At 32.4% G+C, this 23,950-nt stretch overlaps 1 long non-coding RNA gene across 1 annotated transcript; it reads left to right on the plus strand.

Annotated features, from left to right (window-relative positions):
* Positions 1-17,729: 17,729 nt before the first annotated feature.
* LOC133194405 (uncharacterized) lies at positions 17,730-20,051 on the plus strand. The gene is made up of 3 exons (XR_009722075.1): positions 17,730-17,808; positions 18,032-18,106; positions 19,984-20,051. It is a non-coding gene; the product is annotated as an uncharacterized LOC133194405 (long non-coding RNA).
* The last annotated feature ends 3,899 nt before the right edge of the window (positions 20,052-23,950 follow it).

Here is a 23,950-nt window from a genome sequence, read left to right on the forward strand (position 1 = left end):
AAGTTCCTTTTTTAAATACAGATATATTGTAATGGGTGTAGACTTCAATGTTCATATTTCTTTTTTAATATATATATAATTTATAATTATTTTCTTTAAAATAATTCAATAATATCATATTTCGTCTTTACAATATGTAAAATAGGACCTTTCTCTACTATTCGGTTACATTTCAACTTATTTTTGACTGTTAATGTAATCAAAATAGAAAATAAAATTATTGCTTTTCAATACTTTGTCTCCATGGTATCAACATTTAATTGTTCGCCCATATATGCTTATCCTGCAAATAAGACAGAAAGTCTTTGACTTAGGAAATATTTAATGCCTCATTTCTTCAATCCTGCAATTATTAGTAATGGGACTCTCAACAAGTTCTAAAATGCCATTTATATGTAACTTAAGGGTATACTACCATAGTTAACTTTTTTTATTTTATGTTTTGTCTTGTCAAACATCTTTTAAAAAGCTTAATTGTATTCTTTTTGTTTCATCAAAAGTACAACCGTTCAATTCCGGTGTTTAATTTTATGTTTGTGTTTTGTATTTTGAGGTACTGATCTTAGTGTACACGTGCATGTAGGATGCTAAGAAATTCCTTAAGATCTGTTTTCAAATCGTAAACTAAAAGAAAAGAAAAGAAAAGAAAATCATGGTTTAAAAATAATATTTTTTATTTTTTATTTCACAATATAACGCATAAAACATAAAATTCATCATCATTTTCATCTTCCACTATTTTTAAATATTATCCCTTTCATCAAAAAAAAAAAAAAAAAAAAAAAAAAAAAAAAAAAAAAGATAAAACATAGATGTATTTTGTCGCCTAAAATATTCAAAACTGTCTGATTGCAAGATAAACAAAACATATTTTCACCGAAAAAGATGAAATACTCGATTAACACTTGAAAAATACTCTTCCAAGTTTATTCTACGTAATTGTAACATACTGAGAGATTGAAATCTTGATCCAAAATCCATCAATAGATTAAGAAGTCAGTGTTGTCTTACTGCGTACTGTAACTAAATAAAAGTTTGGTACTGTAAAAAGTATCTGATCATTGTAAGAAGAGTACCATCCGAAATCACTTGTGGAAGATGGATAGGACAACATATCTGCAAAGGGTTTTCCGGTATATTGTGAAGTGTTTCTAGGAATTCCCTGTCTAAAAAAAATCAATATATAAAAATTGTCTTATTTGCTTCCAGAAAAGTATGCCTTTGTGAAAATCTCATTTCATGGCCTTAGATCTCACAAACAATTTCATTTCTTTGATAAATCATATATGTAAAAAAGAAATTCAAAATATTTCTTAGTACTAGACATTTCTTAACTTTAATGAATGAATTAAATATACATGTTCAAATTTTGCAGACGAAAATGTAAATCGTGTTATAATTGCTGGTACAGTCCACATATGAATTGCTTTCTAGTAGGCAAAATTTTATTAGCATTTCATTATAGATCAATGTCTTTAATATTGCATAGAAAACTGTGATATTTGATATCAAGTTTTCTTCGTAGAATGCTTCATCTAACACTTATATAGTTATTTGTAACATCTAAATTGTCAACCTTTAGTTTGACTTAAAATTGATTTTATAGTTATTTTCTTAAAATTAAATGGAATGTATATTCATATTTTGTTAGGCGGAGGCGTGTCCTTAGAATTATGATAATGACCCTGAGGTCCTAGGGTGTCTATAGGAAGTAACTGTTTCTCTTGACCCGAGTTGTAAGCCTTTAACATACTAATTGTAGAACCAGAATGGTAAAAAATAAAAATCTCCGGATAAGTTAATACATGTAATAGATTGAAAGTCTGATAAATAAGACGTTTAGTCTAGATTAAAACGCATGGATCAATTAATAATTCTTATAAATATTTCATGAATAAATAAAGTAAATCCACAGAGTGAATAACTCTCCTGGTAGAAGAGCTAAATTTCACTAGAGTTCTGGTGAACACTAGCGTAATGATGAAGATAGAAACGAAAATAGGCACTTCGGTAGAATTTCAGTATTTTTTACCTAGTCGCGCACGTCGAAAAAGAACGGCTTATAAAAACCACATCAGAGTCAAAATGAAATCTTTGGTTATTTAATGGAACTGGAGATTCAGAGGCCAAACAATCTGTAAGCTGCAGAGTCTTTCGTACTAAGATTAACGAACGTCAGCATAGTAGAACTGTTCTTGCTATCAATAGAATTAGATTTAAAATCTAGAATCAGAATCAGCATAAAGTATAAAACATAGCAATTAAATCGTCAGAGATACATATGACATATATACATAAATACATATTTTACAACCGCGTGGAAATAGGACAGACAGTAACTTTATTTTTATTAAGCAAGATCTCAACTCTCTAGCAACTTCCATTGAAAACTTTAGCAGCCTACAGAGTGCTCAAGCAAAAGCAGGCCCATACTGTCTTATGAAAGCATTCATTTCATTTAATTCAATTTTAAACCATTAAGTGCAATTATACAATTTGATTTCAAAAATATAAAAAATACAAGCTGATTCCGATTTTTATGCAAAATACTATTTCCTCTGGTCGAATTTTTGAAGTTTGAGAAAGAATATTGGTTTTTGAGGATTTGATTCCTTAATATAGTGAGTGGTTGAAGTAGTAGATAAGTTATAGTACAATTCATTTATGTTTTGTGAAAGAAATCAGTTTGTGGATGTATTCAAATTCATGTCACAAAAAACAGCAAAAATTAAACATACATAAGATTGAATTTACAAAATTTTTGTATATTGTTATTTTTGGGCACTTTTTGTTTGCTTCTTAATTCATACTTTAAAGAAATTGCGGTACCCACTAAGAAATCAATACTTCGATAATTTCATTCAATTACCAGTATGACCTTATAGATTTACTTCGTGAGTTGCACCAATTTAAAAATCCTTATTATTTGTCATATGTTTGCAGCTTCTATTTTAAAAAACGTTGAGCAAAAAATGATGAAAAACATTGTTCAACACATTTTTTTTAATGTACACTAGGTGGCATCATTTATTTTTTTTGTACTTTAATAACTTCCTGACTTGCGTGTTAAAGCCTAACCCAAGCTTCATCTCCATAACAGTGTGACGATTTCATTGCACAGCAATCTCCTATTCAGAGAAAAAATACAAAAAAATTACCTACATTATGCGATAACCAGGGAAATTATTTTACACCTTAAGTGACGTCGCAACTTTTTTGCAATAAGAAATTATGCTTTTATTCTAGTATTATAATTCTTTATACTTGTTAGAAAATTAAACAATTTATATTTGAATTCATAACATGTAATTTCATTTCAAAATATTTCTATGAATTTAAAGAAAAGAATCTTTGGATTTTTTTTCGCTCGATAAAAACGTTAAAATTGCGTATTCACCATCATTGATAGTTTGTCAAGTGTACAACATCTTGTTAGAGCAAAATACATTTCCAGAGATTGTCTTATGTACACAGATAAATTGTGTCAATTTTCTATTTCCGTAAAGAGATTAAAACCAAATCATTCCTTACCAATGTATGTTTATCTAAGATTCTTACATTCATCGTCTGCAGGCATGGCAACAGATTTATACCGACCAACTACAGCGGTTAGTAGAATATAGGAAATGCATTCTTTATTTGTGTCTGATCATCAGGGCTGTGTTGGCTTATTAGCTGAATGATATTATTAATTTTGTGTCTTTTTATGGTACGAAGCCTTGAATTACTAATATATGTACATAGAGTTCATCCACGTATTCCAACTCAAATTTTATCATCTCACTATAGCATATAAATAACATGATCGGAGGAATACTACTTAATTAGTTATTGTTCACTGTTACATACTAAATATCTGTATTTATCTTCTTTGAGCAAATGTTTGCTATGGATAAATGAAATAAAATATGAGGACAGTGATGTTTTGTAATTATGTACAAATTAGCACTAAAATAGGGAAGTACTTGCATTAATTACTAAACCTACTTCTGTAAAGCAAGTGACTGTTTATGGTGGGTCCGTTTTAGGGACTTGTTCTTACTGAAACTCATATTTTATAATTAACGATATACATATTAATTTATTAGAAACAGGAAAGACATGTGTGGAAAATTTGACTCAGTCTCTCTTTACAGTTATAAGCATTTATGGAATGCACTAGCTAGCGCGCTTCATGAAATATGCCTACGTTACAAGTTTGTATGATTAACACACCAGTATTTAACACTTAACTTCAAAACATTCCTTATATTTACATTTTACATGTTCAAAAGCACCAGAAATATACGCAATGTTTGAATTACTCGTTGCCCTATATCGTTACATTTTCATTAACGTCACTGTAGCTCATTATGACGTCACTTTAGTGCGCCTATCTCTGTGCATATTTCTTCGAGTGAGTATAGACGGAAATGGATTTCAAATCAATTTCACAGTTGGCTTAGTAGAAAAACACAGCAAATGTAAATTTGTATACCTCAATCAGAAAATTAGCTCATCTTTAAATCTGATAAAGAAAACTGTGATATGGGAGAAAGATTGAGGAAAAGGGAGGAAGACTACAACAGGAGAATGAACGTTAGTACGGTGAAGATATTTAAGAAATGAATTTAATAGTTACCCAAGTTATAATTAATAACCTCCTTTGGGACAGTTTACTCTTTATAAACCGCGAAACGGTTTATGAAAAAGCGCAAACTGTTCTAATCCAGGTTATACAAATATAACTTTGGTAGCTATTAAATTTATTCCTTATAATTTAATTTTCTGTCATTCAGTGTATAGAATAAGACAATTTTCCCTTTAAAAATGCCTTCAAATTGCACAAATTTTAAATGTAACATCAAGCGGATTGATACTTTTTTTTGACGTAAGTAATTGTGACGTTGGCAACACAGGTTATACGATATAAACAATATCGTAATATAAATTATTCCCATCCAATCAAATCGCGCGTTACAACAAGAATTAAGTTATTTAAAGAAAGTTTTCCTGTTTCTATTTGAAAGTAGTTTTGCCTTATTCAGATATTATCTTTTTGGGGTTTGTCAATGATTCTTATTCTTAACAGAGTTGAATGAAGAAATAATTCGACTAAGACATGAAAATAAACATGAGAATAAATGTTGAATGCAACACAATATATATATTTACAATCGTTAAAGTCTTCATGATTTTTTTTCTTCTTACATAGTATATTTATTTCTTGAGTAGATTATGGTTTTTGAAAATCTTAAGAAATGTGATATTTTTGACTATTTCTTTTTCAGTAATTAAAAACAATTGGTGGATTTAATATTTATACTTATAAGTCACCCTACAATAAGCGCAGCCGTTATTTAATAAAAATCATTATCTTGCTGAGGGTATGGGAGAAGAATGCACTATTTTTGAATAATGACTTAAGGAAAAATATTTGAGAAATGAAATTATGGAGATAACGAATAGTATTCAAGCTCAAAAGTCCATTAAACAATACAAAATAGAAGCAGAGTAAACACGGACCTCCAAAACATCACAGGTGGGATCAGGTCCATGGAGGAGTGAGCATCCCCTGCCGACCGGTTGCACCCGCCGTGTGCTCCTTGTCATGATCGGGAAATAACGGGAAAATCCGTCGACATTTCAGTGTGTAAATAATGGCCTAACAATAGGTATGAAAAACGTCAGTCAGCATTTGACTCAATGATAAATTATATTTATTATATTTGTTGACAAGTTCATTGTATAGACCATAGATCTTACTAAATGATTACTTTAAACGAGACAGCTGATATTTTGTTTCATCAACTTGTTTGTCAATAATTTACCTCGTTTTAGCAATTGTACATACGTAGTGCATGCTCTAGCGTATCGAATCAACTGAGAGATATAAACCCCGTATGCAGTTGATGAAGGTATATTGCTGCATAAGTATGGGAAGTTGACGATTGAAAAGTTAAAGTCATCACGTTTATCATAAAGCTTGGTTGTTAGATTTCTATTAACGTCTTCAAGTAAAATATCTAAATATGAAACAGATGTGTCAGACTCTGTGGTATCTTTTATCTCAAGCTCACCGGGATATATCGTATCTACATAAGAATGGAAATAACCATTGTTAATTGACAATACGTCGTCGATATATCTAAATGTCGAGTTGAAGGCCACAGAAAGTGTTTTCTTCTTTTCACGTACAAGATTTTGGACAAATTCTGCTTCATATGAATACAAAAAAAATGTCTGCTAATAACGGGGAGCAAAAATATCAATATTTTCTTTCGGTAACGGGTCGGTGTGAAGGTAAACAAATTGTCAACAGAGTAAATCATATTATCGTTTTGAAGAATTTACTGTGTAACATTGGAAACGATTATGATGAGACAACAGAAATATCTACGGCACCAGTAGCGGGGAAATTATGTTTTTTCTTCTTTGCTGTCGAAGTCCCATTCAATAAATATTTAAGTATATATTTGTCCGTCAATGATACTATAGTTGCAGAGGCATTGGCAGGGCATAACAATGCAGGATATACCACCGGAAGTAACATGGTTGCCCTTTTTCTGAAGCAAAATGACCTTGTATGTATTAAGTCACATGCGTATGAAGTACAAACAGTAGGATTGCAATACACTGGGAACAGTTTTTCTGGATTTTTAAATTCTTTGGCGTAGAAAATGCAAACTGACTATGATATTATGAATTAAACTGATTGTAATTACATATTTACACGTAATTCAATAAAATAAGACATGATTATGCGTAAGCATTGTCATCTCTTCTTTCCTTATTGAAACTACTATTTATTCCTTCTGCAGTCTCTGAATGTAAGTGGATATATATGTATCGCTTATACACATACATGTATGCATGCATCAAATTGCTTCAATCCTTGTACTCTTAAACACAGTTTTGGTATTTGTACGTTGTATATATTATGCAGCAATATACCTTTATCATTTGCATATGGGTTTTTTATCTCCCAGTTGATTAGATACGTTAGAGCAAGCTCCACGTATGAACAATTTCTAAAACGAGAAAAGCTATTGACAAACAAGATGATGAAACAAAGATATCAACACTCTCTCGTTTACAGTCGTCATTTTGCAAGTTCTCTGATCGATAGAATGACCTGGTTAGTAAATACATTCTATCATTAAGGCAAATGCTGACTAACATTTTTCATACAAATTGTTAGGCCATAATTAATTTACACACTAAATTAATGACGGATTTTTCCCGATCATGACAAGGAGCACACTGTGGGTGTGCCGATCAGCAGGGGATGCTCACTCCTCCATTTGTATTGTTTCAATTAGACCCCCCCCCCCCCGGGTGAAAAAAAAAAATCCGAAACCTTATTGCAGGACACCAGCGATCATCTTCCAAAAGATGTATTGGCTACTGCATAAAATGTAAGAGGAGTTCTGGGAATTATGTTTATTTAGAAAAACGTCCTTTTCGACCCCAATTGTACCCCTAGGACGAAAATGAAAATTCCAAAACCTTATTGCACAAGTGCACTTCACCACCATCTTTCAAAAGATAATCTGGCTACTGTTTAAAATGTAAGAGGAGTTCAGGGAACCAGCTTTTTGTAGGAAAAACTTCGTTTATTTTACCCTCGTTTATCCCTTAGGGTAAAACTGAAAATTCCAAAAACTGATTGCACATCTTCAGGACACCATCTATCCAAAGGATCAATTGGCTCTGCTTAAGATAAAAGAGAATTTGAAGAGGAAAAGTGTGGCAGACGGACGGACGGACCAGGATAACAATAATATACCCGAACTTTCTCTAGAATGTGTGGGTATTATAAAAACAATGGATGTAATGTACAACACAGTAAATATATAATGCACATTTAATCTACATATATGTATGTGCAGAGCAAAAAGATAAAATTGTAAAGTGAAATTGACAAAAAGAACCAAAAAATAATATATATACTTACTCATATTTTTTTCTCTTTAAAACTCGTGAAATGAATGTATTTTACAATGTCATTTACCATGTTTATTGTCTTGCAAAATAATTTTTAATAAACATCTTTTTTTTCAAAAAAATTTTGCTCAAGGCCAAGGAAAGTAAGAAACTGTTAACGGTGAATGACTTCACACACAATCATTTTTACGTAATAGCAAGCTAACCATATTGCTACCTGTATAAAAGGAATCTTTTATTCTTCCTGCCAAAGCCTCAGCAGCTAAATTATTTTTGACAAACAAATACAGACATAAATGCATATTTCCTTGCACTTCGATCACAAAGAAATAGACGTAATTTCCAGTTCAGTTACAGGTGCTTTAAATATCCCTGTAGCAAAAGCAAACTTTTTTGGCCATGGCTTCCTTTCTGATTCTCAATGTTTTGACGTTTTTTTAAAGTATCAAAAGCATGCACCATTAAAATGATTATAGTGAATGCCTCATTGATTTGTTGTCAATTTCAACTTTTACCCTCAAAAATATGCAGTATTCATAAAATACATACTATGATACATAATGAAAATACAAAAGAGAAATGAGGATGTTTCATATAGTAAAAGCAGTTAAACTTTACGTTTTTGCACTTTTTGCACTTGAAATTTGATTTAATGATGTTTTAAAAAATATTATGAACCGTGACAATACGTTGTAGACAAATAATATACTCAAGGATAATTTTAATCGATTTAGTCATAAAAAATCTTTGAATGCTAAAATATGAATCTTGACTTTTTTGCATTTAAAGAAAAGAAAATATAATTAGAACTAAATATGTTTTTAGTATTTAGTAAAGGAATGCTATTTTTAAAATATTTGCATAAATTCTAATGGTTTTGCTAAATCAATAAAACAAAAAATGTGACGAGATGTCATTTTTAAGTTTTTGAGATTATAACAATTTATCGAAAAATAGAAAATTTTCAAGAATTTTTGTAAATATAATTAAGCCTCTTGCAACTGTAGTTTAATAAAACATCCAATGGTATATTTTTATAGTGAGAAAATTAATCCCAAAGTTTGTCTATACTGTTTGTCTTATATTTGGAAAAAAAAATAGTTGTGTTAATTGGGTAGCTTAATTCTGAGATGTTTCAAAAACCACTATAAGATTAAGAAAAGCAAATATGTATGCAATTTTTGTTTAATATTCTTCATTAAGAAAAAATAGTTCTTCAGAAATTCCTTCAAAAACCATTATAAAAATAGTCATTGAGTATATAACCTTTCTCAGGTTATGTCCACTTTTTTTAGCCTTGTCATACCATGCGTTTCTTAGGTTATTTTAACCTTAACTAAAACTATGGTCTTCTATAGCAAAGGTTTTACAATTTATTGAGGAGTGTTCATTAAGATATTATTGTATTTGTGCAAAATTTCTTCTAAAACGTGATGACTTTAACTTTTCAATCGTTAATTTCCTTACTTATGAAGCAATATACCCTTATCACCTGCATTTGGGGTGTATATATCTCATTTGATTCGATACGATAGAGCATGCTGTACGTATTAACAATTTGTAAAACGAAGTAAGTTACTGACAAACAAGTTGATGAAACAAGAATATCAACAGTCTCGTTTAAAGTCATCATTTTCTAAGTTCTAGGGTCTATACAATGACCTTGTCAGCAAATACAATCTATCATTAAGTCATATGCTGACTGACGTTTTTCGTACTAATTGTCAAGCCATTATTTACACTGTCCGGATTTTTCCGTTATTTCCCGATCATGACAGGGAACTTACGGCGTGTGTGACTGGTCGGCAGTGGATGCTCACTCATCTATGGCACTTGATGTTTTTGGAGGTCCATGTTTGCTCTGCTCCAGATTTGTATACCGGTAGTTTGAATGGACTCTGAGCTTGAAAAGTATTCGTTATCTCCAGATTTTTTCCTGGAAACTGAGATAGATAAAGGTATATTTTTCAGGAGGTCATATGTTTTTTCAATTTTGGTAGAGTGTTCAATGTTAACTATAATTGAAGTAAACGTTTGTCTGCTAGATCTCTAGGAGTAGAGGTATTAAAAGGTGAACAGTAATATCCTTATGATATTTGACCAATCTAGCCTTTCCATGGTATCTGAGAGCTGATGCCTTTTACCAAGTTTTAAATCTTCCAATATATTTACTTTTGACCATATAGAACTCTTAACTCTATTAATATCTTCATTTTTCCCCCTCTTAAAAGAGAAACACAACATATGTCTGGCTTATTTTCATACCATTTCCTACCATGCCTCTTGATAAAAGAAAATCAATGCAGTTCCTTTAAGTATCTCTTTTCATCGTTGTTTCCCATGTCTTTATTACTTATTGTTACAGTGTAATACAAATGACTACTGAAAATGGGTTGAATCCCAGTGGATTTTGAAGTCGACATGAATTCATCATAAGAAATATAAAGATAACACTGTAACTCAAACTTACATCACAAAGGTCAGTGTCAAAATCAAAGAGAAGTTGAATCGTAAAAGAATAAAAATTTTAACATACAACATGTAATTTTTTAATCAAAAAGTTATTGACAGGAAAAAACTAATGATTAATGCACATTCACAAATATTACTTTTCTCTTAAGTTCATGAAAGGAATATATTTTACAATATAAACTACTGTTCTGCAAGAATTTTTTTCACAAAACACTTTGATTTCCCACTTTTTTTCTAGACCAAGGAAAGTAAGAATCCAGAAAAACTATTAGCCGTGAATCGTATATCTACTGTAAGGGAATTACCCGGATGCGACTTTATACATACACGATCATTTTTCCTTAACAGCAGGCTAACCATATTGCTACCTGTATTAAAGAAATGTTTCGTTCCTGCCAAGGCCTCTGCAACAACATTATTATTTAGAGACAAATATATACCTAAATACTTATTTTCTGGCACCTCGACAGAAAAGAAAAACACGTAGTTTCCAGTCACAGGCGCTGTAAATATTCCTGTAGCAGGATTATATCCATCTCCAAAATTACTCAGAACATTCTTAAACACAATGATCTCATTTGGTCCTCTGATTGTTTGTTTCTCATCATTTTTGGCTGTTACTGAGAAAGTCACAATTATTCTATTCCCTGAAAGCAAAATAAAACATCAGTGAATGCTTCTTCATGCTAGATATCACGATTGTAAAAAATGCTTCATGGCGAACCCAATTTCCAATTTGAAAGAAAAACAATTTTGTTTTAACTTACATGTATTAGCTAAAATTACACATATTGTTGATCCGATATTAGTCATTCATTTCACAAGGTTTTTGCCAATTCCACAGAGAGAGAGAGAGAGAGAGAGAGAGAGAGAGAGAGAGAGAGAGAGAGACTTACGTTGATTTTCTTGTAGTCAAATGTTTTCTTCCTCGATTTTCATCATTCTCTCTCGTAAATCACAAATTTCTTTATTAGATTCATATATCAGCTGACTTTGTGATAGCTTTACATACATCAATATCAGTATAGTTGTAATAACAAACAAAGACCTAAATCTACAACAGATTTTACCTGACATGGCTAACTTTCTCAATGTTATGATGATATGCTGTTAAAGTATTACAAGTATCCAAGAGATACTTCATAAAAGCCACTTATTTTTCTCATAACTGTGTTTAGCATTAGCATTGCATTGTTAGGAATTTTACAACATCAAATAATTATGTTAGTGGTGATATCGTGAAAAGCACCTCACGAGATGATCACTTCAGTTGTGATGCAACGGATACATTTATTTCATTAGGAAAGTTTTTTTTAAAAGATGAGTGATGAATATCTAATATATTGTTGTAAAGGGGCATTTGATATAATTTCACACTCTTCTTGTTTCATCAAGAGTCATTTGAAATGGCGAATATTTATATACCTTTTTGTTAGCAAGTCTGAACAACAGAGCAATAAAATATTCCCTTATTCAAATTTCTGTTGATATGAATAACCCTTTAAATAACTTCCCAGATGCTTTTATTTAGTTCAAACATAACAAGTATCAGAGAGAGATTTCATAATTATGAAAAAACACTTATTTAATGAATATTGTAATGGTTAGTGTATTTGTCCATGCCTACATCTCGAGGGGATATTTTGAAAATAGACTCTCCCAAAGAGCTGTTCACCCCATTTGTAGGTAGAATGAGCCAAATGTATAAATGGAGACGCTGGCAGCTGTCAGGCCTTTTACTACTGAATCAGTTGAAGTGTCCACTGAGAGAAGAAAGCACCGCAGAAGATAGAGGTACTAAAGCCACTCTTAGAGAAATATACATAAGAGAGCAAAGGTTGGGAGTAAAACCCGGTGCTTCACAAAACAATAGGGACAATACCTGTTCAGGAATACAGTGCGGGATACCTTGCTAAAGACCTACGGCCTACCATTTTGATTATTGTACATAGTTCCAATCAATTGTAATTCAGGTAGGGCAAGAGCAACTCTTGTCCCTTGTAGAACCCAATAGGTTTACACGTTACAATATCTATATTTAACATTTTTAAACCCTCTTTTAATTATGTTAGTAGTGTTATTGCCAAAAGCACAAAATAAGATATCATCTGTGATGTAGCAGATTATGGAGATTTTAAATCATGGGTCATACACTAGTATTTCCATGATTATAAGAATAATTTTGATGAGTGTTAAATGTTGACATCAGTGATTATTTGATATGGAGTTGAACATTTTCATATCTTCTGATAGCAAGTCTTAACAACATAGCAAAAACTTATACAATGATGATGCAAAGTATTTTCGAAAACGGAAACAATGACTTTGTGACTGAATATAAATTCTGCCTACTTTTATGAAAAAACTGTGAACATTTTTTTGTATTTATTTACACTGAATTATTTCTCTTTTATCTTTCAAATTATAATCAAATGATATGGTCCTATTTTTTGCATACAGTAAAACTAGGTTATAGCAAAGTCCTGAGAACTTTTGCATATGCTTTGCTATAACCGTATTTCGTTATATCGGTATCATATGGCAATAATTTGAAAATATATATCGATATTAGAAAATTCGAAATATACATGTTTTTATTCTTACGATTATCGTAATAAGCTCATCGAAGTATTGGATGCAAACCATATAGTGAAGAAATAAAAAGTCTGTAGTGTAACCAAGAAATGTATAAATTCTTATGAAAAGAAAAAAGGTGAATAACGAACAGTGGTCAATCTGAAAAAAAATCTACAAACAATGCAATTCAGTGAACAGGGCATAAAACAGGGACCCCCAGAAATTCCGGGGTAGGATCAAGTACCCAGGATGAGTAAACACCCCCTGTTGGCCGGTCAAACCCACCATGAACCAGTATTACAGCGGTCCGGATTCCTTTTTTTTTTTTTTACAACTGGTTAAAAACTTCAAATTAAACATGTAACATTGTAAATACATAGTTTTTGGTAGTTTAGTAGTACTGCTAGTTGTTTTTTGTTTCTGTTTCCTTTGTTTTTATGACTTCTTAACTTTTCTCTTTGTCCTGATGAAGGGACAGGTCGTCCCGAATATTTGACAATTTTTATTGTTCGTGTCGTTGGTCATTTTCAGTGCTTTATATAAATTTCCTTCCGTGACCTTGTATCTACTTGGTAGATCCGACACTTAAGATATACAGTGTTATTGTTTTTTTAGTGCAGTGCCTTAAGTATTATGCTAAAGTATTCCACTTGAAAAAAATAGTTTCATCCGACACTGTTTGACAGAACGTTGTGTTTTGAGTCAGCACCATCAACTTCTAATATGGAGGAGAGATTTTTTTTTAAAAGAAATTAAGTTTCGTGAAAGCAAAAAATTAAACTCAAATGGTTATAATGGAGGGGATATGAATTCAATAATTCCATTCATCTGAGTCTTTGGGAAGTTTTAAGCGGAGTATCCCACGAGAAATTTGCATAAAGTTTAATACTAATGATCTGGTATTTTTTGTTTGTTTGTATGTTGTTTAACGTCCCTCTCGAGAATTTTTCACTCATATGGAGACGCCACAACTTGCCGGTGGACAGCTGCAAATTTTGTCCTATACTCGGCACTTACGGCCATTGAGCAGTAAGGGATCTTTTTCGTGCCAGCACCTACTGCGACACGGGACCTCGGTTTATACGGTCTCATCCGAAGAACAGGTCTCCACGTCCCACAGTGGGATTCGAACCCGCGACGTAAGGATCAACTCCTTTCTTCTCAACTACAGAGCACACACTTTAACGACTGTGCCACGCAGGCGACATGATCAGGTGTTAAAGAAATGGATAAAACGCCGTGAATATTCTAAACTATGCAAAGGACAAGACAGGTTAAGACCCCTTTTTTGGCCCCTGGTTTTGGGCGTCTTTTAAAATGATGCAACAGGTTTATCAATGAAACCTGTTTTCACCCCTACCATAAAATGAGTATTGGTTCTAAGTTATGGGATACACAGAGGTCACAGGAAGATCAGAAAATATGTCAATTTCCGAATTTTCTCATGTTTATGCAAATTTTCATCGATTTTACAGCACAGTTTGTTTCAGAAATCATAGAGCACAAGCTTGCCCATCTACCAAATTTATATATTTCATACACTAGTATCAGATTCATCTTGTGTATAAAAATCTCAGATAGGCAAGCTTGTGCTCTATGTTTCCCGAAGTGAAAAGTATCTTAAATTTGACGAAATTCCACCAGAATTGAGGAAATTCGGGAAAATGTCTTACTTTTGCACCCTCTCGTGGCCTCCACATAAGCTTTGAATCAAAATTAGTACTGGTTTTAAAACAAGCATCATTTTAAGTTCTTTATAACAAACTATCACAGTTTTAACTGTGTTCCGCTTTTTACATCAAATAAGGGGCCAAATTCAGCCATTACCATACCCTGTCCTTTATAAGTATTATTTGAAAATTCCCTGTTCCTGGAACAAAAAGCACAACTATTTTGTAAATGAACATCACAACTGTAAAAGTAGCTAAATCAATCCTTTTTCTCATCCCTGTTAATTCCACATAAATTTATTTTGATGCAACGTGAAAATGACTTTGTTATACGATGGTCGTCCACGTGGTGCATTGGTTAGAGCGTCTGCCCTAGACTCGCTGAGTAAGGGGTTGATCTTTACGACGCGGGTTCGAATCCCACTATGGGACGTGGAGACTGGTCCATCGGATGAGACCGTTTAAACCATGGTTCCGTGTCGCAGTAGGCTGGCACGAAAAAGAAATAGGGCTCAACGGCCCTGAGTGTCGAGCATAGGTCAAAAATTTGCAGCCCTCCACCGGCAACTGGTGGCGTCTCCATATGAGTGAAAATTCTCGAGAGGGACGTTAAACAACAACAACACACACAAATAGACAAACATATCTCGATGTCATTCTTTTACTAATGAAATGTTACTTTTTTTTAAATAGTGGTATGTGTAAATAATAGGGGTCCAGACTGAGTTCATACAATATGAAATCAGTCCGCATTCTAGAGATAGTGTAGAGTTTTTTACGACTGTACACTAGATAACTATGCTGTGGTAATTTAGAGCATAAGTCGATGATTTAGAGACTGTTTTCCATCTTCAGTAAGCCTAATCATATCTGCATTAAAAAAATTCTATGTAATTACCATATCGTAATTAGTGAAAAAGAGTTACATACTTGGACATTATCTGTTGATCACATCTGTTGATCACATTCATCAGGATAAAATCATGACGATGCATCCACAGCAGAAAAGAAGTACCGAGTGAGATGTCCAAGAAGTGGTGATTTTCATTAGTCCCTTACCAGTGAAACCGGAGGCTTACTCCTCTTCTGTCCGTCTGTCTATCCGTCTCTCTGTTTGTCCCACTTGGTTTTCCGCATTTTTTCTCTAACATAGATATTAAGCTGATTTTTGGTATGTGAGTGTATCTTGATGAGTTACAGATCAAAATTGCATTTCGTTTCGCTTCAGTGATTTTTAACGGAATTATGGCCTTTTAAATTTTTAAGGGTTTTCCGCAGGTTTTTCCCGAAACACTTGCAGATTTTGAGCTAATTTTTGGCATGTGAGTTAACTTTGATGAATTATAAATCAAGTTTGCATTTGTTCCACTTCAAAGATTATTTGATGGAATTATGGCATTTTCAATTTTTATTGGGAACCAGATTACATTTGACGCTAGCGGACTAGTTTTGCCTAATATGCAATACTCTCAGAATGTTTGTTTATGCCATCTGTATACAAATAATTAATCATATTAATTATCTACTATTATTTATGATGAAACACATGACCAGTCTGAGAGTCAGTCAGCTTTATAATATAAAGCACGTTCCCTAATTACCTCAACATTTATTTGCAATGAACTACAAAGTCTTTTACAGTGAAAATAATTGGCACTTGCTCAAAAGTCACCAAGGGGTTGAAATATACGGTAGCTCGACGTCCGGGGCTAGTCCTTTTAAGACTCGGGCTTGCTAATTAAATGTAACGATAGTCCGCTCGGACTAGCAGACCGGAAAATTTTTTCGTCAGTTTACGTTTGTTTTTTATGAAGACTAGTTGACTGAGAACTAGATTAATTTGCTTCTATCACCAAAGCGTTTGAAAGCAAGCGAATATATATGCATGATATTGCATTTTAATTACATTGATCAAAGATTGATAAAAGACGAGTGTTTGCATTTGTTACCAATAGTCCTGACTGGAATAAGAGATAAAATAAAGATATCGTCAGTAGTGAAACAGTTACAGATAGCAGAAATAAAGATGAAAAGTTTGATCACATGAAAAGAAAAAGATAGTCAAACTTCTACTTGTGTTACGTTTTTATTGTGCATAAAATTGTAAGGCTAGTAAGGTTGATGCTTGGTTAGTAATATTTTACTGATACGTACTGTACCCGCTAGGCTAATGAGATTTCCAGGAAAATTTCAACCCCTTATTTCTAGAGAATCTTGTTATCTATAATTCTTAAAAGTACAAACATGCTAGTATTATTATATAGATGGGTTTACACGAAAAAAAAAATGTTTGATAAAAGTGTGCAATAATTTGAGAAGAAAAGTTATTTGATGGGGGCATAACCTTATTTTGTTTCCCAAGTGAAGTTTCTACTCTGTTTCTTCTTCTTCTACGCCTTTTTTTTCATTTCTTCTTCGGTACTTTTTTGTCCGCGAGTGTCCTAGGAAACTGCTCATCCATCTGAGTTGAAACCTTAATAGGCATGCTATGTAGATGAATCGTCGAAGGTCATTCTGCTCGCACATGCATGCACTTGCGGGTGGATACAATGAGTTAAATGACTCATATACTTAATAAAGCTGTAACTTTTATATTTTTGATGAAATGCTTTGAAACGCAAAACATAAATATATATTAGAAGTGTAGACAAGATGTCAAATTAGCATGAAATATTGCTCATGCACATGCGCTTCACTCTGATTGGCTATTCTCACTACATGTATCTTCCTTGTCTTTTGATAAAATACTGTAAAATTTAAGATATTGGTATAGTTTATAAGGTTCTACGATATGGTAACGTTATATACAGAAATTCTTGAAAACAGGTGCATGCACGTGTTTGGATAGAACTTCTTGAATGTTCAACAAAATAAGATGAAAGTTATAATATAAAAAGTTCCACCCACCCAATGTATTTCTTTACAAAACATGTAGAGGAAATATAAATTATCTTTTAGGGCAATAAGGGTGTAACACTTATTTTTCAGATGTCTTTTTCATACAGTCCTTATGAATATAAATAATGTATTTTGAGATTGTGATTTTTTATGTGATTTTAAATGTACACTCCAGGATGGTGGCTGAAGCTCATCTCCTATGTAAACACCTAAATGCCAAGTCTGGACTTCAAAAACAAATTCTGAAAGTTTAACCAGCATTATGGTAAAACTCTTAAAAAAGAAATCAAATTTTCTGATCCCATTGCTTTTAGACTTGCAATTTAATACATATAATATCATGTAATGATGTGCATTACATTTCAATCACAAGAGGAGAAAATGTTGAATGTTATCGGTAAAATAAGTAATTTTTCATATTGTTTGTTTTGCTTTACAAGTCTGAAATGCAATTTTTTTTAAACATATATTTTCTTTTTTACCCCAAGGACAAAAAGTATACACTTCGAACAGACACAAAAACATATAGGTCCATGCCAAGCTATGAAAGATTTATGCTGAGGGTAAGTTCTATTATTATATAGAATTTAATTGTCAGACATATGGTTATGTCTAAAATTTTACTGTTGTATTTATATCAGTGATAAGCAATATTTTGCACCTGAGCTGACTTACATGTAATCACAAAAAAATGTTATAACTAATTAGATAACCTGAGTCAGTCATGACCTATTGCTATCTGTTTTTAGCTCACCTGAGCTGAAAGCTCAGGTGAGCTTTTGCTGATCACATTTTGTCTGTAGTCTGTCTGTCTGTCTGTCTGTCTAGCTGTCCGTCTGTCTGTAAACTTTCACATTTTCGACTTCTTCTCCAGAACCACTGGCCTATTTCAACCAAACTTGCCACAAACCATCCTTGGGTAAAGGGGATTCAAGTTTGTTCAAATAAAGGGCCACACCCTCAATAAAAGGGAGATAATTAAGAAATAGTGAAAATTTAGTGGGATGTTTTAAAAATCTTCTTCTCAAGAACCACTGGGCCAAAAAAGTTGAAACTTATAGGAAACCTTGTATGTCAAAGTGTAAATTCAAATTTGTTTGAATCATGAGCCCTGGGTTTGGTTGGGGCCACAATGGGGGATCAAAGTGTTACATAGGAATATATAAGAAAAAATCTTAAAAAATCTTCTTCTCAAGAACAGCAAAGCCTTGTTTAGTCATATTGATAAGGAAGCATCATCAAGTAGTGTAGATTCAAGTTTGTTCAAATCATGAACCCCCAGGGGTAGGGAGGGGCCACAATGGGGGATCACTATTTTACATAGGAATACATAGGAAAAAAACTTTAAAATTCTTCTTCTCAAGAATAGCAAAGCCATGAATAGTCATTTTGAAATGGAAGCATCCTCAGGCTGTGTAGATTCAAGTTTGTTTAAATCATGATCCTCTGGGGATAGGATTGGACCATAATGGGAGATCAAAGTTTTACATAGAATATATAGGAAAAAATCTTCTTCTAAAGAACAGAAAAGCCATGATTAATCATGTTTATATGAAAGCATCATCAGGTAGTGTAGATTCAATTTTGTTCAAATCATGAACTCTGGGGTAGGGAGAGGCCACAATTGGGGATCAAGTTTTTACAAAGGCATATGTAGGGAAAAATCTTTAAAAAATTTCTGCTCAAGAACAACAAAACCATATGTTATATTAATATTTCTTATGGCCTGCAGGTGTGTCATCACCTTGACCCAAGGTCATTTGGGCAAGTTCAAGGTCACTGACAGAAAAAAATCATAATTCGTGTTTACACAAAGATTGCTTATGACCTGAAGGTGTGTCATGACCTGACCCAAGGTCATTTGGACAAGTTCAAGGTCACTGACAGAAAAAGTTCATAATTCGTGTTCGGTCTGTATCTTTCCTATGGAGGATAATTTTGGATGTTGGGAGTATCCACTTCACACAAAGATTGTTTATGACCTGAGGGTGTGTCATGATCCTGACCTATAGTCACATACTGTAGAAAAAATGGATAAATAATGCATCCATACTTTCCAACAGAGAAATACTTCAAAAATTGTTATTAATTTTTCAATGTAATAAAAAACAATATTATTATTAGTATTGCTGTTTTACCAGGCTATGCCAAAGTTTCATTCATTAAAAAAATATAATGAGCAATTACTGGTAAATTTTCTCTCTAAATGTATAAACAATTTTTGAAGACCTTTTAGATCCTAAAATACTACTACTAGTATTCGTGACTTGGCATCTTCTCTGAAAAACCCAGTGGGGGGTATTTGTCCATATTGGACAGTTCTAGTTTAGTTCTAAAGGAAGTCAACCAGGAGTTATATGTAGAAAATAATAATGTTCTGAAAAAAAAGTATGTGTTTTTCCATATGCAAATTCATTTAATATTTTCTTTTTCTTTACAGATGAAAGGGAATTGCAGAAGAATGAATTGATGTTAACATCTCAACATTAAAATTGGCTTAAATTTGAATATGTCTTTTGTTGTGATTGCCTAAAGAGCAATTAGGATCAGGAAATTTGAGGTGAAGGATATCCAGATATGTACCTTCAAAATGTGGATCATTCAACAGATGAAAAGAAAATAAGCCCCTGAAGAAAATTATGTCAAATGCATGAAATGAATATTTCAATTGCACATCATTTTTGTTTCACGTATGTTTACAATATATATGTGAAAAAGAATGTTCGGTGGTCAAAACATATGTTTACCCATGGTTTGGCACATGTATGGTACTTATACATTTATCATATGAGCAGTGCATTTAACAAAAATGTTAAATGCATGTTTCTAAAAACATACGTTACACACACGTTGAATGTACGTTATTCATACGTGAACCATATGAATAACGTACATGTGCAACGTGTGTAACGTATGGTAGTCAATACGTATGTTTAACGTACGTGTCACGCATGATATTCATACGTGTGAAAACGTACGTTTAACATACGTGGTGCTTTTTTCATGTGATACGTACGTGAAGTCACGTACGTATCACATACGTTTAACGTACGTGATACGTAAGTGGCACATTTTGCTGTGTAGATACATGTATATTTCATGGGTTCCTACATCATCATGGGTTGCTACTATCAAAATTGAAGAAAATGACATGCATGCACGTTTGCTGAAATCTGATTTACTAATACTTTGTAGGCTGTATCTCGCTTAATATTTAATATACATGTAATTCTTTGAATATAAGACATTGGTATATATTATAAGGCACTATAAGAGTATACATGTGAGAAATCTAGAAAATACGCTCAAGTACGTGTGCTGAAATCTGGTTGGCTAAGGTTGTTGGTACTTAGAACTTGTCAACGAAAGAAGAAGAAATTCAGAGTATTTGCAAATAATACAGGTTCCTACATCATTCAATCATCAGAAATAAATACAAGAATGTGCATGCACGTGTGCTGATTTCTTATCAATTAATATTCATGCTGCTGTAACTTTCTACGTTTTCAGTGAAATTCTTCGAAATCCAAAATGGAGATCTTTAATATGGCATTTTATGTGATGAAGAACATGTATATGTATATGGTAAATTTAGAAATCATGTGCATGCACATGTATTCACAATGTAAATCTGATTTGCTTATAAATATCCTATGATTCAGGATAATCAAGGTAAAAAAGTATAAAGAACAAATTGTTTGGACTGCCAACTCCGATATATCCCTGGTATTCGGGATATCAGTGTTTTTAATAACAAAGTTCAACTGTAGTTCTAATTTTCCATGTTATGTTGATAGGTTAATACTCCAATTAAGCCAACAAATATTTTCGTGGTAACTCATTCTACGTATAAATTTATGTGAAATATTCTATTGTTTCATCACCATATAATGTTGTTAGTGGTGATAACGCCAAAACGCGTACTTAGTAGACCACTTCAATTTTTGAAGCAGCAAATACTTGTTTTAAGTTTGAGCTATATATTTTAATGATAGACAACAATGTGGTTGTTTATCAATATCGCATTTTCCTTTTCGGTTGCATAGTACTTTAGGAATGACTCTAATTCTTGGCCAAATTATTCGAGTATAACCTGGTTTGGGTCAGTTTACGCTTTATAATCCGCGAAGCGGATTATAAAACAGCGTTTAACTGACCCAAACCAGGTTATACTCGAATAATTTGGCCAAGAATTAGAGTCATTCCTTATAATTTAATTTTAAAATCATTAAATAACTATGGGTGTAAAATTTCGTTGCGTTTTATTAGTTCAAATTTGCCGCTCAATAATACAACCGTAGTAACGGAAGTAACGGAAGTGATGGGAAGCGAGGGGAGGTAAAAACTGATACATAGGCCTAGCAGCTTGTTTACATGTGGTAAGATCGAATTATTGTTTGAAGTTAAAGGTATATTTATTAAATCTGGAATTTTCCATGAATCCCGAGGACTGGAAATGAGAGGATTGTATGCATACAGATGATTCAGCTGGTTGTCAGGGGGGTGTGTCCCCATACCAAACCAGGTTATACAGAAATAATTTGTGTTCCTTTTTGGATATTAACCAATCAGAGACTAGAATACAAACAAAATTAAATTATATGTATTTAGTACGGTCTTTCAAGTATAAATAACGGTATTTATGATTTTTTTTTTATTATAATATGTTTGTTAATGTGTGATTACTCAATTTACATTCTAAACTTGTATTATGGCACTTGTTCAGATCGAAAGCTTGTAATCTATAATACCTGGAAGCATAGTGAATATGAGTAGAGGAAAAATTCTTGGATTATATGTGAAACTGTAAAAAGTTTTGGAAAGGTTTTATGCAACAGTATTAAAAACTTACTTCTGTGACAGGACAGTAGGATTCTAGTAGCACTTTTTATGGCCCATTGATGCCGTTACATGATTATTTTACCTACCTAACTGAATTATTTCTGGGATATTGGTGAACTTTTCACTTTTTCACAAAAGACATATTTTACCAATAAAAGATGTCTTTCAAGAGCGCTTCTTTAAGTCTTTAATACTAACTTTGACTACATAGTAGAGGTTAAGACATATTCATGCATTAAGTTCTCTGGTACAATATCTCCGAGGGAAAGAAGATATTTTTATTTTTTTAATTTTTTTTTTATCAAATTTGTAAATTCTCTTATACAGCTTTTCACTTTTTAGTCAAAAAGTAAATACATGTATATAAGATTTTAACAATAAAAAGTTACATTGTTATTAGTTTTATAATACTGTTTCAATAAAATAAACAGAATCCTTTAAGTAGAAAACTATTGTAGTTAAAAAAAGTTATATATCAATGCCAATCAAAGCTTTTTATGTTATATGTAGAAAAAAAAAGAAAAAAGAAAAAGAAAAAAAAACACACACACACACACACACATTATGCAATCTTCCTAAACTTTAAGTAGCAGGAAAGTTTTTAAGAAGAATGAGACAGAGAAAACGTTGACTTTCTACAAAGGACTTTAGTTCCTATTCCGAGAAATATCTGTATCAACACAAAACAATTGGTGTCTGTCTCGTGATTTGATAGGCAACAGATGTAAACAATGGACAATATACAATTCTGAATTAAGAATCCTTGAACATTAGTTGTTTTCAAGAACGGAAATTTGAATAGTCTTAGGGCTGCACGGATTCTTATTGCATTGCACTCGGAGTGTGAAGAAAAAGTTTCTAGCAATGAATACTGTAAATATTCCTGTTGCATTATGTAGTCTACGTAGTCTCGATGATTTTGCAAATCATCTCAACTGGTGGGCTCTTTACACCCAAGTGCTGCCACTTTTGGTTTTTGTGAAATACCTATACTAAAGTTTTTGTTAAATGCTCTATAGATACTCATAATGTGATGCAATTCTGTGGATATGGAGCATTTATTTCTGTTCCTGTATTTTGAGTATTATTCTTCTTGTACTTTGTGCATGAAACGTTATCTTATTCCAATGAAATATATAAAGACAACGAACAGTATTCAGGCTCAAAAGTCCATCAAACAATACAAAATAGGAGCAGAGCAAACACGGACCTCCAAACATCAGAGGTGGGATCAGGTGCCATGGAGGAGTGAGAATCCCCTGCCGAACAAATGATAAATTACATTGACAAACCCCCTTTTGATATACCCTATATTTACATTGTGCAATCCATTTTGATATAACATAATTGTAATTTACATATTTACATTTTGAAACCCATTTTGATATAGTGGAAGTGTGATTTTCCAAAGTTTTTGAATGTATTTACGATATGAATTGATCAGAATATTATCATATTATGAATATTTTGATCAATAAACTTTTTTCAACACACATCTGAGTTTGTCTAATTTTGATTTTTAGGTTTGGAATGAGGAGGCATAAATATATGTGTCTCCGTTATTC

Source organism: Saccostrea echinata, unplaced genomic scaffold (assembly GCF_033153115.1).
Source record: "Saccostrea echinata isolate AGI-Se365-2 ecotype Australia unplaced genomic scaffold, CSIRO_AGI_Sech_v1 ptg000029l, whole genome shotgun sequence".
Lineage (NCBI taxonomy): Eukaryota > Metazoa > Mollusca > Bivalvia > Ostreida > Ostreidae > Saccostrea > Saccostrea echinata.